The sequence below is a fragment of the Pteropus alecto genome, unplaced genomic scaffold (assembly GCF_000325575.1).
Source record: "Pteropus alecto unplaced genomic scaffold, ASM32557v1 scaffold78, whole genome shotgun sequence".
Lineage (NCBI taxonomy): Eukaryota > Metazoa > Chordata > Mammalia > Chiroptera > Pteropodidae > Pteropus > Pteropus alecto.
The window spans coordinates 12,275,362-12,289,850 of NW_006443124.1; the positions used below are offsets into that span (position 1 = coordinate 12,275,362).

The 14,489-nt window shown below is 37.9% G+C and overlaps 1 long non-coding RNA gene across 1 annotated transcript; it reads left to right on the forward strand.

The window, feature by feature from the left end:
* The first annotated feature begins 6 nt into the window (after positions 1-6).
* LOC112471929 lies at positions 7-5,529 on the forward strand. Its single transcript, XR_003043478.1, has 2 exons — positions 7-3,968; positions 5,149-5,529. It is a non-coding gene; the product is annotated as an uncharacterized LOC112471929 (long non-coding RNA).
* The last annotated feature ends 8,960 nt before the right edge of the window (positions 5,530-14,489 follow it).

The following is a 14,489-nucleotide window of genomic DNA, read 5'->3' on the forward strand; positions in this document are numbered from 1 at the left end:
ACATAGGATGAAGACTAAACTGTAGATTTGTACCTAAAATAAAAGAAACTAAAGTAAGAAGTGATTTTAAACTATTAGAAAAAGTTATACACCTATATAGTATAAATGCAATTTCTCATGGAATTATCCTCCTGGAACAGAGCACACTCTGAAAAACCCTGTCCCAGCCAACGGAAAAGAACAGAAATCAACAACGCAGCATAGTTAAAAGGAGGCTTTTTCTCTTTAAATTGGAAGGAGTTGAGCATAATTTCACAGCCTCAGAGGGAGCTGCTAAGAGAGCCACAAACACAGAGCTCAGTGCCTGCGCCTACTTGCCTCATTCCATGCTACTCTCCTAGGGAAGCCGAGATCCTTTGGTTGCCCTGTTCTCCCTGAAGAATGGCTGTGAAAGATGAGTGTCAAATTACAGTCATTTAAGTTTAACCATTTTCTGTTAGCAGAGAATAATTCACATTCATCTATGGAGTGGAGTGAGGTTAACGATTCAGTTACATTTTGATTATGAAGGAATCTCACTCAGCTGAAATCTGCGATAAAACCGAGTCCATATGTATTGTTTCTGCAGTGTTGTGAGTGCTCCTGGTTCCTAAGGAATGCATTGTTTAAGCCAGCCCTTTGCTCACCATGTAAATGATTCCACTTCAGTGGTTCAAGGAAAATGAGCACAGGATGCAAATTCCTTAATGCAGATTTAGTAAAGTAGAATCTCCCCTCTGTGGTCTTGACTGTGACGAGTTTCCTTTGTACGTGTCGGAATTATTTGTCAAGACCTTTTGTTGATCACGAAATGCCCTTGCCTGTCCAAAAAGCCTAACAAAAAAGACTCAAATCCATAGTGAGCAGTTCTCTTTCTGACAGTATTGGTTTTTATTAGATACATGGCTGCAATCTTCAGCTGCAATTAAAAAAAAAAAAAAAAAGACAACTTTGGACGTGTGGCAAAGTTTGGAAAGTGTGAGGGGCCAGAGAAAATCATTGGAACATGTCACTTGCTTCACAACTTTCGGTTCTCACCTTCAGTTTACAGGGCTCCATGTCCTCAGAGGGAAGTATTCTATGTGGACTCATTTCAAAGAGTTTTCTCTGAAAATGAATATGCCAGCTCCCCATGGGGTCATGAAGAGAGACTGAATAGGCCGTGCCTTCACCTGCGTAGTTGCTGAAAACAACAACAAAACCTTTCTGATGTAAACAGCAGCAATTAGTACAATAACTGCCCCGAAGATGCCACCATTCTCTAAATCGGATATTCTGAAAGCTCAAGAACAATTTTGTAACATAAATAACCTGTTCATCCAGAGAGCAACTACAGATACATTTTTTCCAAGGAAAAAATCTGTGAGTGAGGGAGACAGAACGTGCCCAGAGTATATTCCTCTGCTTTTTCCTCCTGGAAAATAGAGAAGCCCTTTGGTGGAACTACAAACACAAACCCAGAGAAAAACAGTAACTATTATGCTATTATTCCCTTGGGGCAACATATCCAGATATTAGTTGAGATTTCTGAATCTTTATTCAAATTAATTCTCAGTGTTGGACTTTCTAGTGTTGTGAGAAATTAATGGGGAAGATGATTTGTGGGAAGGAACAGAGGATAAAACTTAAAAGAGTCAAGGTTTTGCCATCAGAGCGATTTGAGGCTGTAATCCCACAAAGACAAATGACAATCTTGAGCTAATTCTTTCTATTCTATGAGAATTATGTTCCTTGTCTATGAAATGAGGATTGACAAAATTTTCTCCAAGGTCTATTTAAATTTGAATATGGCGTCTAAGGACTCTTTCTTTAGAAAAGCGTAAAAGAGCACTGTAATCACACATAATGACATTTCCTTTTCTACTTTTGGTGTGAGATTGAGGCAGCATTTTGGTTAAGAGATCAGATCCGAGTCAGGAATATCTGTTTTTGAATATTGATACTTCCACCTACCAGCCACATGATCCTGGGAAAGCTGGCTAACAGATCTTAGTCTCAGTTTCCCCACTTGAAAAATGGAGAGAAAAATAATTTATCATAGGAGTGGGGGGGTTGTGAGGATTCAATGTGTTAATACAGGTGATGACCTGAAAAGTACCACGAACATGTAAATGTTCATACAGAACATTCCGTAAATTTTTTAAAAATTACATTTTACTCTTAGAAGTGCATTTACTTTTAAGGAGACAACAGATATCGGCCTAGCCATTTTTACCTTCAGTTCCCTGCATAGATCCACAAGAATTTATTTTATTCCATGAACTTTTTTCTCACTGAGATTGCTTGAGATCTTTGGTTTTGTCACCTTCACATTGAAATAACAACGGAGGATACTATTGATTTCACTCATTTTGGTGAAGCCCGAGAGATCTTTGCTTTTATCAGGCATCCATTTTAAAAATAACTATTATTCAGCATGCTTTTTAATCTTTTCAGTTTTCCAAGATTCTTCATATGTTGCCTGTCTTTTTTTTTAATTGAGAAGACGCACCAAGGAAAGTAGTACAAAAGTGTTGGTGATAAGGTGAGGGAAAAGAATGACAAATAAGTGAGGAAGATGTCTGTCTAGTGTATCTCTGAGTAAGAAGGAGAAAATTGGAAGAACTATAGACAGAAAGAAGGAAACAGATTGAGAAACTAATTTAAGCAGAATCAACTAAAGGGAAGTAAAAGATTTGAAAAAATAAGAGTGGGCACCAAATAGAGAAAATCTGGTGTAAAGAAAGATAAGAAAAAATTTATAGCAATTCATATATGTGACAAATTCAAACCACACTTGGATAAAAATGCCAAAAGAAACACCAAAGATGGATCTAATGAAAGGTTTTCATCGTCTACATAAAATGGAGATTCTTTCCCCTAACTTTTATTTATTTATTGTTTTTGGCTGAAGTACATTTACTCTCAAATTTCTACAACTTATTGCCCTCTTGTACCATTTTCTCATTTCTTTTACAATTACTATTAAGGCTAAATAAGTCATTGGAATATAAATACACATTTTGTTCTCAAGTACTTTTCCCTGCTCTATCCCAGGAAGGTAGTTAGACCATCATTCAAATCATTTACAGAAATTATCAACAGTGTACACTAAGAAAATGAGCTTAGGCTTCTGTGTTTATCAGTATGACATTACAGATACTCCAGATATCATATCTATTAAAAATAAATAAAATTTATGAAAAATAAATATTAATCAATGTAAATTCCTCCCTGATCTGGTAAGAAACTAAGAAATAGGGTCTTTCATCATCTATAAAGCTGGGGAGAGCCTGGTGGGCTGAGGACATCAGAATGAAGAGGAATTTTTCACTCAAATGGCTAACCTTATAATCAGCTCTTTGTTCTGCTTCTGTAGATATGCTTGTCGCATAGGTGGAAGGGCAGGGTGATCTCGAAATTAACTAAAGACTCATCCTCCCTTTTGCTTGTTTTGTCTAGATAACAGATGTATTGTCTGAGTTCCTGTCTGAAAATCTCAGGCTTTGTAACTCTTTGTAACTGCCTGTAACCTATAGCAACTCTCACGCTTTGTAACTCTTTGTAACTGTCTGAGGACAAATTAACCAATCGACCCATGCCAACTGGCTAAATGTAACTGCACGGATAAGCCCTATAAAAGCAAAGTTGCATCTGAGCTTGGGGTCTGGATCTTCAGAGTGCTAGCTGTTCTAGGACACCTGGTGTAATAAACTTGAGTTCTCCAACTCTCTGAGTGGTGCTTGGCTTCTTGCCAGTATGATTTTACAACATTTATGCAACATTTCTGGAAGCCCTAGTGAGATTTCAACCACACCGGCCCTTTGAACCACCAGACTGGTGGCTTGGCCAGGCCGGGGAGAAGGGGCTCCAAGTCCAAAGAGGAGGCACGTCACCTGATGGTATTCCAGATTCTCTTTCAGACCCGCACTCTGACTCTTCGATGGCTGAGACCCGACTGGACTCAAAGGAGGGATGGACCAACTCACCAGGAATGGACACAGGATAAAGTAAGGCCCCGGGGCTCCATACCTTAGTCAGGTCCTGTTTTTGGACGGAAGAGGAGCTTGATCACCTCCTAAAGTCTTCAGTTAGAAGACACAGGTCAGAGTCTTCCAACAGAGGAAGACATTAGGGTTTTCCCGGGCGAGAAGACAAAGGTCAGGGCCTTCCAAAAAGCGGGGAGGCGATGTTTTAACTTGCTGTATAAATGAGTGAGTGAATGAGCGGCCTAGCCAGCCTGACTCAGTCAGGTACGAATTTGTGGCTCCATGGTTGGGTACCCATAATGTCCCCTAAAGGTCATGGAGTTCGAGTTGGCTCATCTGCAATTTTGTGATGTACGGCATACGGTCTATGGCAGCATTGAACTAGTGTCCGAACGTAAGTCACAAAACTGAGTCCACTACGGCCAAGCGTCACCTAAGCTCCTTTGGGACGTGGCCAGAGGAGCACTTGAATGGTTTCCTCTCTGGAGGAGGCACCCACCCTTGTTTTTGCGTCACCAACACAGGGTGGGATACACAGGATGAGGGGTGTGGCAATTAACCACTGATTTGGCTTAAGAATTGTCTATCTCTAAACAGCCCTTTTGACATAAGGGCCCTCTATCAAATTATTTTCTTGAGATTTTAAGGACTATTTTCCCCCTCCATTAGGAAGCTCCCTAATGCTATATGGGTAGAGGTTCCTCTAAGTCAACTGTCTTAAATTGTATGTTAAAAAATTTTAAGAAGGGTTTCCCAGGGGATTACAGGGTCAAGTTGACCCCAGGAAAACTTCGTACTCTTTGTCGGCTTGAGTGGGCTGCCTTCGGAGTAGGATGGCCTTCAGAAGGAACCCTGGACCTCCCCACTATTAGAGCTATTTACCGTAGTGACAGAGACCCCTGGACATCCAGACTAGTTTCCATACATAACTCATGGTTGCAAACCGTTGAGTTGGAATACTCAGGTTTATTACGCTGGTGGTCCCAGAAGAGCCAGCGCTCTGAAGATTTGGGCCCCGAGCCCAGATGAAACTATATCTCTTTGTCCTCCCAGCCCTTCAACGCTTCCCAGAAACCCTTAAATCAAATGGCTTGATATCCCCAACAACAACAACAACAACAAAAGTCAGGGGACAAAAATGAAGTGAGAGGTGGAATTCATAGAGATAAGTAAGTACTCACTACCTGGCTTTTGCCTGCAGGCAACTGCTGACTCCCGGTGACCCTGAGCTTCCACTTTGGTTCTATCATAGGAACAGTGGGCCAAAGACTAATCCTAGTTCCTACAAGACAGGAATTGAAGAGAAGACACTACATGAAGCCGGGCTCCAGAGGGCTGTGTCTTCAGTGCAAGGGTGAGCTGGACATAAAGGCACATTACAGAGATCTGCCTATCTTGATGTACAGAAAGAACAACAAAGAAATCCATCTTGATGATGTGAACAAAAGAACTGACACTCGGAAAGGTTTATAGCACAAGTGCTAAAGGCGATATCACTAATGACCTGTTATTATTAGCTGTTACTTATTAAAAATCCATTATCTTGCCAAAATAAAGGGACCTATGTCAAGACTGCAGAGAAGGCAGGAATATGTTTCTTTTATTGGAATTGAAAGAGACTAAATTCAGCAGCAGGATAGTGACTGCCTGCATTGTGTGGTTAAAGCCAGAAGACACAGGCAGGAAATATGCATTTTTGGAGGCAACAAAACTAATTTAATTAATAGCCTCACAAAGACAGAGACTATAGGTTCTTACTCAAGGACCAACAGAAGCAAGGCTCACTGAAAAGGCAGCAATTCAATTTTGGGAGAAAAAAAGTCCTTTCATGCTTTCCCCATGGGATGCATATCGCCTGAGCACCATAAGGTCTTCATTTTCTCCTATGCTAACTTCCCCAAATCTGATACTTAATGCAAAAAACAAAACACGAAAACCAAACAAACAAAAAACAAAAACAAAAACAAAAAATGGCCTGTAGATAATCATACATTTAAGAGCGTCTCCAGAGTATCTGTCTTTTATTGTTTTATGAACCAGTGATTTTTTTCACAAGCATTTTCTCATATCTAACAGACCAACAACTTGAACATTTGTATGTTAGAAGTTAAGGAATCTTCTCAACTTCATTATAATATTGTTTTGTTCTTCTCCTGCATTGCTTCATTACTTTAAAAAGGCTGATTTTTCATTCGTTTTCTTACCATTATAAGTGTCTCATATAGCTTTCATTTCTGAAAGCTATAAAAAATTTATTCAATTCATAATGAAAGAACTGGTTGTGAATTACATTACCAGAGCTACTCTTCATATGTCTGTCCATTAAAATAAAACAGAATACTTGAGAAACTCGCATTAAATCATAAAAGGAATTTTTAAAGCTACCATTTTGAAGGATTGACTTTCATTATTGTGTCATTCGATATGCCTAAGCGATACGTAAATTCTAAGTCCTGAATAAATAACCTATTAAAAAATCATGGCAAATGGTTTTAAAATAGAAAGAGTAGTCATTAAATGAAATCCAAAACAAAATGAATGCATGATGAGTTTAAATTTAAAAATTTAAAAACACCAAACGAAACATCTCATGCTTTCTTTTATAAAATAAGCAGAAAAACTTCTCTAATGTCTCTACACATCATGTCACAAATCATAGCAAGTATTATTATTGCAGATACGAAGTGTCAGTAGAAGGACCATTCTAATGTATAACAAACTTTGACTTACAAATTATTTGCAGGAAAAATGACAAGTTATTTTAACAAATTACAAATTATTTTGGTTCTAAATGGAATTTTCGATATGGAACTTGGTTTAGTGAAGCAGCCCAAATGAACTAACAGTATAAACTCCAAATTTTTACCTGAGAAGGGTTTATGGGTTAAAAATATGGTTGGAAGGGGTTCTTGAAGCTGAGCTTACAGAGCACTCTGAACCTCTTTAAGAATTTGTCACTTGTCCACATGGATAAAATGGATAGTGGAAAGGTGGGGGTGAAGGGTGAGGGTACCTGGGGTCAGAAGAATAGAGGTGATGTGGAAGGAAATTGAAAACAAAGAAGTAAAATAAAGCAATCATGGTCTCCACACATTTCAATTTTAGTCCCACACAAACTATGTTGAGATATACTTTCAGATTTAATCATTCAGGAGAAACTGGTACAGCTAACAAGGGTTTTTATGCAAATTAAATTTTTTATTAAATTTCTACATAATTACTACCTCTCACCTACAGGGAGTAAATCCTCAGAGATCATTTGGAAGAACTGTCCTAGATTTGAATTCTGTTTCTCAACTTATTAGTTGGGCAGTTTTGAGCAACTTACTTCACTTCTCTCAGATATTGTCTCATTTTAAGGTAGAGATATTAATAATTAGGCCCTAGAATGGTGCTTGGTACATGATAGGTACTCAATAAATATGGATGAATGGATGATTGAAATAATGCTTATCTTATGTGAATTACAAAAAGACCTAAATAAGAATGTATGCAAAATGTCCGACAACTAGTAGGGCTACAATAAAGATGGACTTTTTCTCATTCCACGCCTCCCACTACCCACCACAGCAACCTCTCTCCTATTCTTTAATAGATGAAAGTAAAAGAAGAAAATTGTTTAAGGCACATCTCTACTTATTTCAGTTCTCAGAGAACAGACAATTGAGGGAGGTAAGAGGAGAAGAGATAGTGAAAGATATCAGGAGATTCCTTCCCTTTCCCTCCTAAGTATCTTCCCACATGGAAGTAGCAAGCACAGCCTCAGGTAGAGCTGCTGTCAGAAGCTTCCTCGGAGCCCGTCGTCCTGCCCCTATCTCTAGCAATCTCTCTTGGCCAACGCTGACCAGAGGTTTGGATCCAGGCTCCAGCCACACCATGGCACACTCAGGCCTGTGCAGTGACCAGTGGTGAGGCTGTGACTTTGTTGATAGGGTTTGAAAACAAGTTAGCAGTGTTCAACTCCTAGCTTTAGGCTTCCTTTCTCTAGCCATTCTCAAGTGTGGTAACCCAAAAGACCTCCAAGACCCAAAAAATACATTCACAGATGACTTAAGCCTTACCACACAACTTAAAATCACAGGAATATCCCTGGCATTATTAGAGGTAGAGTCAGCAGGGAATGAACAGCTGCACCCTGGCATGAATCCATAAGCTCCACGTATACACTGAGCTTGCTAAAGTCCTTGGAAAACTTGGTTTGAAACACATGTGCCAGGGTATTTGACATTGTCATCAACTTTGTCTTTTTTTTTTTACTGCAGCAGAACTGTGCAAACCAAGAATAATAAATATTTTAACTTATTGGTAAAATAGTCTCCTTGACATTAAAAAGGAGTAAACTCAAGTAAGAAGAACCATAAAACCATTATTAAAAATGTTGTCACCTAAAGACAACACAGAGCAGAAAATGACAAGGCATGTTCTCTTTCATTGCATGGAAATTGATAACAAAACGCAGTCTAAATCTTCTCTCCGCCCTTATTAAATTCACCTATGGAAGTTAGATTTTAATGCTAGTTCTTCACTTTGTGTCAGAATGCAAAAAGAAACAGCACTAAGCTTCTTTTGTCTTTGTAACAACAATGAGCAGTATATGCTATCATATCAGCTGCAACCATATTCTAAGAATACACCAAAACAATACAACTAGAAGAAAACACTTTATTGGAATGGGGAGGGAACAAGGTCTGTAGAGAGAGAACTAACTCTCTCAATATTTGAAGTAACTTTTCAGCAATAAATTAATAGTATGAGACTGTAGAAATGAAAACAAAACAAAACAAAGAACGTGTCTTCCTAAATTTGAATCCCCTTTTCTTAACTTTTTTTGTCAGTGTTTTCTTCCTTTTCCATCATGTGTATAAGTGGTTAACTGTGTCTAATCGCAGAAAAACTTGGAACGGGGTAAGATGCTAACATCCTCATTTTCACGTAGTGTAGGTCTGCTGATATGTAAAATATGTACTCCCTAAGTTTGTCTTTCTACTAGTATTTTAGCAATGAAAAACTTTCACATTGGATAAGCTTCAGTTTTAATTATAAATGTGTGGCATTGGAAAATTTTTTATGTTTTAGCACAATGTCACCCTTAAAAATAAAAGTTATTTTACCAACAAAAACATGTTTATTCATGAATAGTAAAGAATTGCAATTTTGGAGGTGTGAGCTACGGCAAAACCATAGACAAGTAATGGCGGTAGTAATGATCAAATAGTAGTCAAATAATTATAGCAAAAACAATAATTAACATTTATTAGCACCTAATATATGCCAGATATTGTGCTAGTTTACAACTTTTATGCAGTACTCACAACAAGCTTCTCAGTTACATGTCTTCTGTTTTGCAAATTAGGAAAATCAATTTTAATGAGGCTAAGTAATCTGTCCAAGATTATATGACCATTAAGTAGCAGAGACTTTAAAACAATCTGTGAGGCACAAACCATATACATCCCCACAATTCAGTCCCTCCAGGGGACAATCCAAATGGAAATCTAGGTAATCTTGGAGCAAAGGAGGCTACTAGACAGAGCTGCACCAGGCACAGGACTCCGGCTTCCTGATATTATCTTTAATACTAAAGTAAATGAATATAGAAAGACTGCCAATTGCACGCACATGTTGAGGCATACACACAATGTATGCACAGCTTCATACACTTACACACAGGTACACATATGTACACAGACATACACTAACTCAGGTGCTTCACACCTGGATTTTCAAGGTGGGAAAAAACCTTTCATGTCTATACATATAAGCAGAATCTTAGCTTCAGATTCTCTCAGGATCTTAGTTTTTTAAAATTTCCCTTTATAATTCTAAACATCTGGCCTAGGAACACCTCCTCCCAGCCTGGTATTTATGACCTATGTGAATAATTTGAGTTGCTAAGTGGAAACTTCTGGTTTCAAATGACAGTGCAGCTCATCTGATACTTTCGAATGATGAAGAGTGTGAACTCTTTTGCCTCGGTTGGCTAGGTGTGGGGCCGGCCTCACGCAGTAGATGGGGGTCTGATAGAAACTAATTTCTCTCAGGTAGAATCACTCTAAAACAAAATGACTTTATCAGTTTTCCAAAGTACAGATAAATGAGAATAAATCATTTAAAGAATTATATTTCAAGGAAGGAGCTGTGTGAAAGGTCAGAAGTAGAAGAATAGAAAGAAAAGGTAAAATATTGAAAGAAGCTAAATTAACCTACCTGAATATCTTACTGGAACCATCCTTTTCAAATCCCACCTTATCAACTAAAATAATAATCAGAGACTGCAGAAAAATAGAAAGGAGCTAACGAACACTTCATTAGAGTTACATCTAAATTGATAGTTTGAGAGTGATGATTTTAAAAGTTAGTGAAATATCATGGAAAAAACCCTGTTTTTGTACTAATTTGTTAGTTAATGAGTTGTAAAGATTTATAATCCAACACACGATGCAAAAAGCCCTATCTGTGTTGTATGTGTAAAAATTAATAGAAACCTCATTTAAAGTGAAGTAGATGGGCCAGAAGGGGGAGCTCTCACACCCTATGTAGATAGCAAAGCACAACAGGAGAAATCGCAGTACAGCCCTTCCCAACTTCCTTTTCTCCCTCTATGAAAGACTTTCCTCATCTTTGCTTTAGAGACTTGTATGTGGCTCGCCATGGTTGCATGTACCAGACTGCAATTCCTTCTTGTTTCCAAATGACCCCCCCCCCCACCTTTTTTTTTTCTGGAGAAATATCTGGCTGACTTTTTGTTTACAGTTAATGCATATAAAAATCCATTTGTGAAGATAATCTTCTTACTCAAAATGGAAGAAGGTGTGAGTCTAAGGACTAATTGTCCTCCAATTCTGGTTCATTTGGAAACATCTAGTTCAATCGAAAAAACTGAAAAAATCCAGCCAATCCTGATCATTGCTTATTTGTCTCGTATTCAACTTTCTCTCAGAACTGGAACCTATAAATATCTTTGACCTCTAGAAAAACATAAATACTAACTGAAAAGAGCCATTCAAACTCATCTCCAATGCATGGCTAATATCTAAACTATGTTCTTTACCTTAGCAAATTTTCATAAGACTTGTTATAAGAGGCTAGCTACCAATCATGAAATGCCTAATGCAGCTGGAGACTTTATATATATTCCTTCAAATTCTTGCCACAGACTGTTGAGATAGGTACTATGATCCCTCATCACGGGGAGGAAACCGAGACTGAGTTATTTGCCTAACACCCTTCATTCATTTGAAGCCAACACTCTCCACTCCATTCAAGCCCCTTGGAATCTTATAATTTTAAATATGATGAAAATGTTCATTTAAGTAATAAATAGCACCTAGAGCCCCCTAGGTTTTCTCAAATGAGTCTCTTTTCAGGACACAAAACCCCAGGCACCTAGGAAAGGGAAACATTCCAAAATAACCTCAAGGGCTTGATGCATATTTAAATAGCAAGATGCTTTAGTAAAAGATGTTAATGCTGCCAAGAGCCAGATTTTCTCCAAAGTTTCAAGGTGAAGCCAAATAAAGCTCTCAGCAGCATTACAGATAATGAAAATCAACAATTTCCTGCCTCCACTGTCTCTTGCTAATTCTTTCGTCATGCAGATTGCCCTAATTTGATTGCAAGACTTTTTTTTTCTTTCTGTTGTTGCCAAGAACTATAAACACAATGGGATGTAATAAAGTGGTGTTCTGGATCTTTTATTGTCATTATTATTCTCATTTAGTTTTGGAAATTAGATTCAACTGTACTGGCTAAGAGCAGAGCTCTCCATCTTTTCATGTAAGGTGTGCCAGTCAGAAATCCCCTGCCATGTCACTCTCTTATTCATCAGCTTTGCAAAGTTGTCTTGGGGGAAGAGGCATGGCAAGCAGAGAAACACCTGTAAAACACATTAAAATCTCTTGTGAGAATGATGTTTCTCTGGGACTGAGCCACCTTTATTAGGTGACAAACGCACCCTTCTGGGTATTCTTTCATTGGTAAAGTATGCTTGATTGCATCATAGTCTCCCATAACTGCCGCTGACCCCCAGCCCAATAAAAAATTTTAAATAGACAATGTCAGAATTACTTCAATGTCCCTGTCCTTACAAAAGGGCCAACGTTAGTCACCTGAAACCAGTAAGGCATACTCCAAAGACAAAGAATCTGCTTCTGAGCCAGGCAATTGGGACTCTGTCCTGAATTAGCTCCATATTTTACGTGAGTTCTTAAGCTTGTACTTAACTCCCTCCTATCTAATGGAGCTTGTCATATCTCATAAGGTATAAAATGAGATAATGTCTTTAAAGTGCTTAGTATAATACTTGTTCCTTAGTATGAATTTAGAATGTGATTGGTTGACAAGAATATGTTTATCTCTGTATATAAAATTCAGAGATGGTGGCAAAATAAGAAAAGATGTCTTTACCACCAAACCAAAGAATTTTATGGCCAGGTAAGTTTGGGAAATACAAATTTACACCAAGTGAAACATATTTCTTTACTGAAGATTTCTCAAAACTTGTATCATGCTAATATGCCCTAGGAACCTACTAGAGAAGGCCATAATAAAAAAAACAAGGCTTCACAGATGCCAACCAGTCAGCTGAAAAGACACCCAAATGTTAAATCAGCACTCAGAAAAACTGCTATATAGAGGATCTCTAGGTGGTCAAGCCAATTTCTACTTCAATCTGAAAGATAAAAATACCGAAGTCAAGCAGAACAAGCCCATGGGAAAGGAGATGCAACAGAGTCAGAGAAAAAGTATTCTAGGGCAAGTCGTCATCTAGCCGCTTGCACACTGCTCCAATGTGTATGTCATCTGCATACTCCCTTAATCCTTTTGGAAAAACAGCTGGTACAGGATGTGTGACAGAGAAGCCAAGATTGACAGGTGTCTGGGATATGCCACTGTACACTCGGCTCACTACTGTCCGTGCAGGAACCAGCTTTCCAGATATGTTGGTGATGGTGCTGTGATGATTAAATACAATAGTCTTTTTTAAAAATACCAAACTATTTGTTACGAGCTGGGACCACTTAGTAAGAAACAGGCGAAGATTAAGATTAGGACTTATTCTAAAAACTATTGAAATAATGGAATGGGACTTTTCTACTCAAAGCATGGTCCATGGACCAGAATATCAGCATCTGAGAATTTGCTAGAAATATGTAAAGACCTACTGAAACATAATGTGCATTTGAATAAAATACCTGGAGGAATCTGATACACATTAAATTTTGAGAAGTACTGGCATAACGGCTTTATCAAAGGAGACTGAAAACCTGGTAGAAGTCAACCATAAGAAATAAAGTTAAGGAAAAAAAAAAATGTAACCACACCTAGATTTCACTTACAGCTTTTTGTCTTTGATTCAAGCCTGTTTTGCCTAGATAATGGCACTGTGGTTTCCTTGATTTCCCACCCCCCCACTTTTATCCTTCCACCTTTGTATGCCTTCTCCCGTAATCATTAAGCCTTAGGACGTAAGGTTCTGGCAGGTATCAAATCATTTAAGAATGAAGCCTCAGGTCTATCACCAGGAGGACAATAACTTTGGTTAAACCTTAAGGATGACATCTTGGCTTTAGGTGTGTTTCAGCCCCAGACCCATCAAGGCAGGACAGGTCCACCGGCCACAGGACCAGATGGGATGATGCCATGGCTAATTCCAGAACCCTACACTACGGCAAATTACCCCAGCCCCGTCCAATCAGTAGCACCCATGACCCCCAACTCCCTTAGTTTCCATGACTGATGATTTTTTCCTATATAAGCTATCTCCTTGAGACACCTCGGGAGCCAGGCCTTTGAGAGCGATAGCTTGCAACTCTCTAAAATATCTGTATGTATCTCATTGACATAGACATGCTTAGGAAGGCAGACCCCTTTGCTCCAGTAACAAAAACATGCAAACTCCAAAACACACTCATGTAAAAATATTAAAACTCTCTTTTAAATTACTTTTCTTATCAAAGAGTAAATACAAATATAAATTTCAGAATATTTAGTAACTATTAAGCACCATATAGTCTGATCATTTGAAATACAGGTAAAGTGCTCAAAGGAAAATCCAACATGTTTAAAACCTATAAAAATAAATATGAAAGAATGAAAAAAGAAAATTCACCTCAAGTCTATAGAAAAATTCTAGAGGGAGTCATATTATGTTTGGTTATTATATTAAGGTTAAAAACTATAACCTTAGAAGATAACTCCAAAGATCTATTCAAGTTGAAATTACAATGGGTGTCTCCAGATAATTCTGGGACCCTAAGGGGCTATATCTTTTCTAAAATGTTGAGTGAAAAATAAACTCTATCCTGAGAAGGAAACAACAAGAAAAATTTTCCTCTATCAACCACGACATTGGATAAAACATCAACAAAAAAATAAAAATGTGAAACAAATATAAAGTAGAAATAATTCGAAATCCATCAATAATCACTTTGGATATAAATGGACTACCTGCCCATCTAAAATGCAAAGAATGTTTGATTGGATTATTTATGAACTATCAAAATACACACTTGTCATTTAAAAATTATGACTAAAACATTA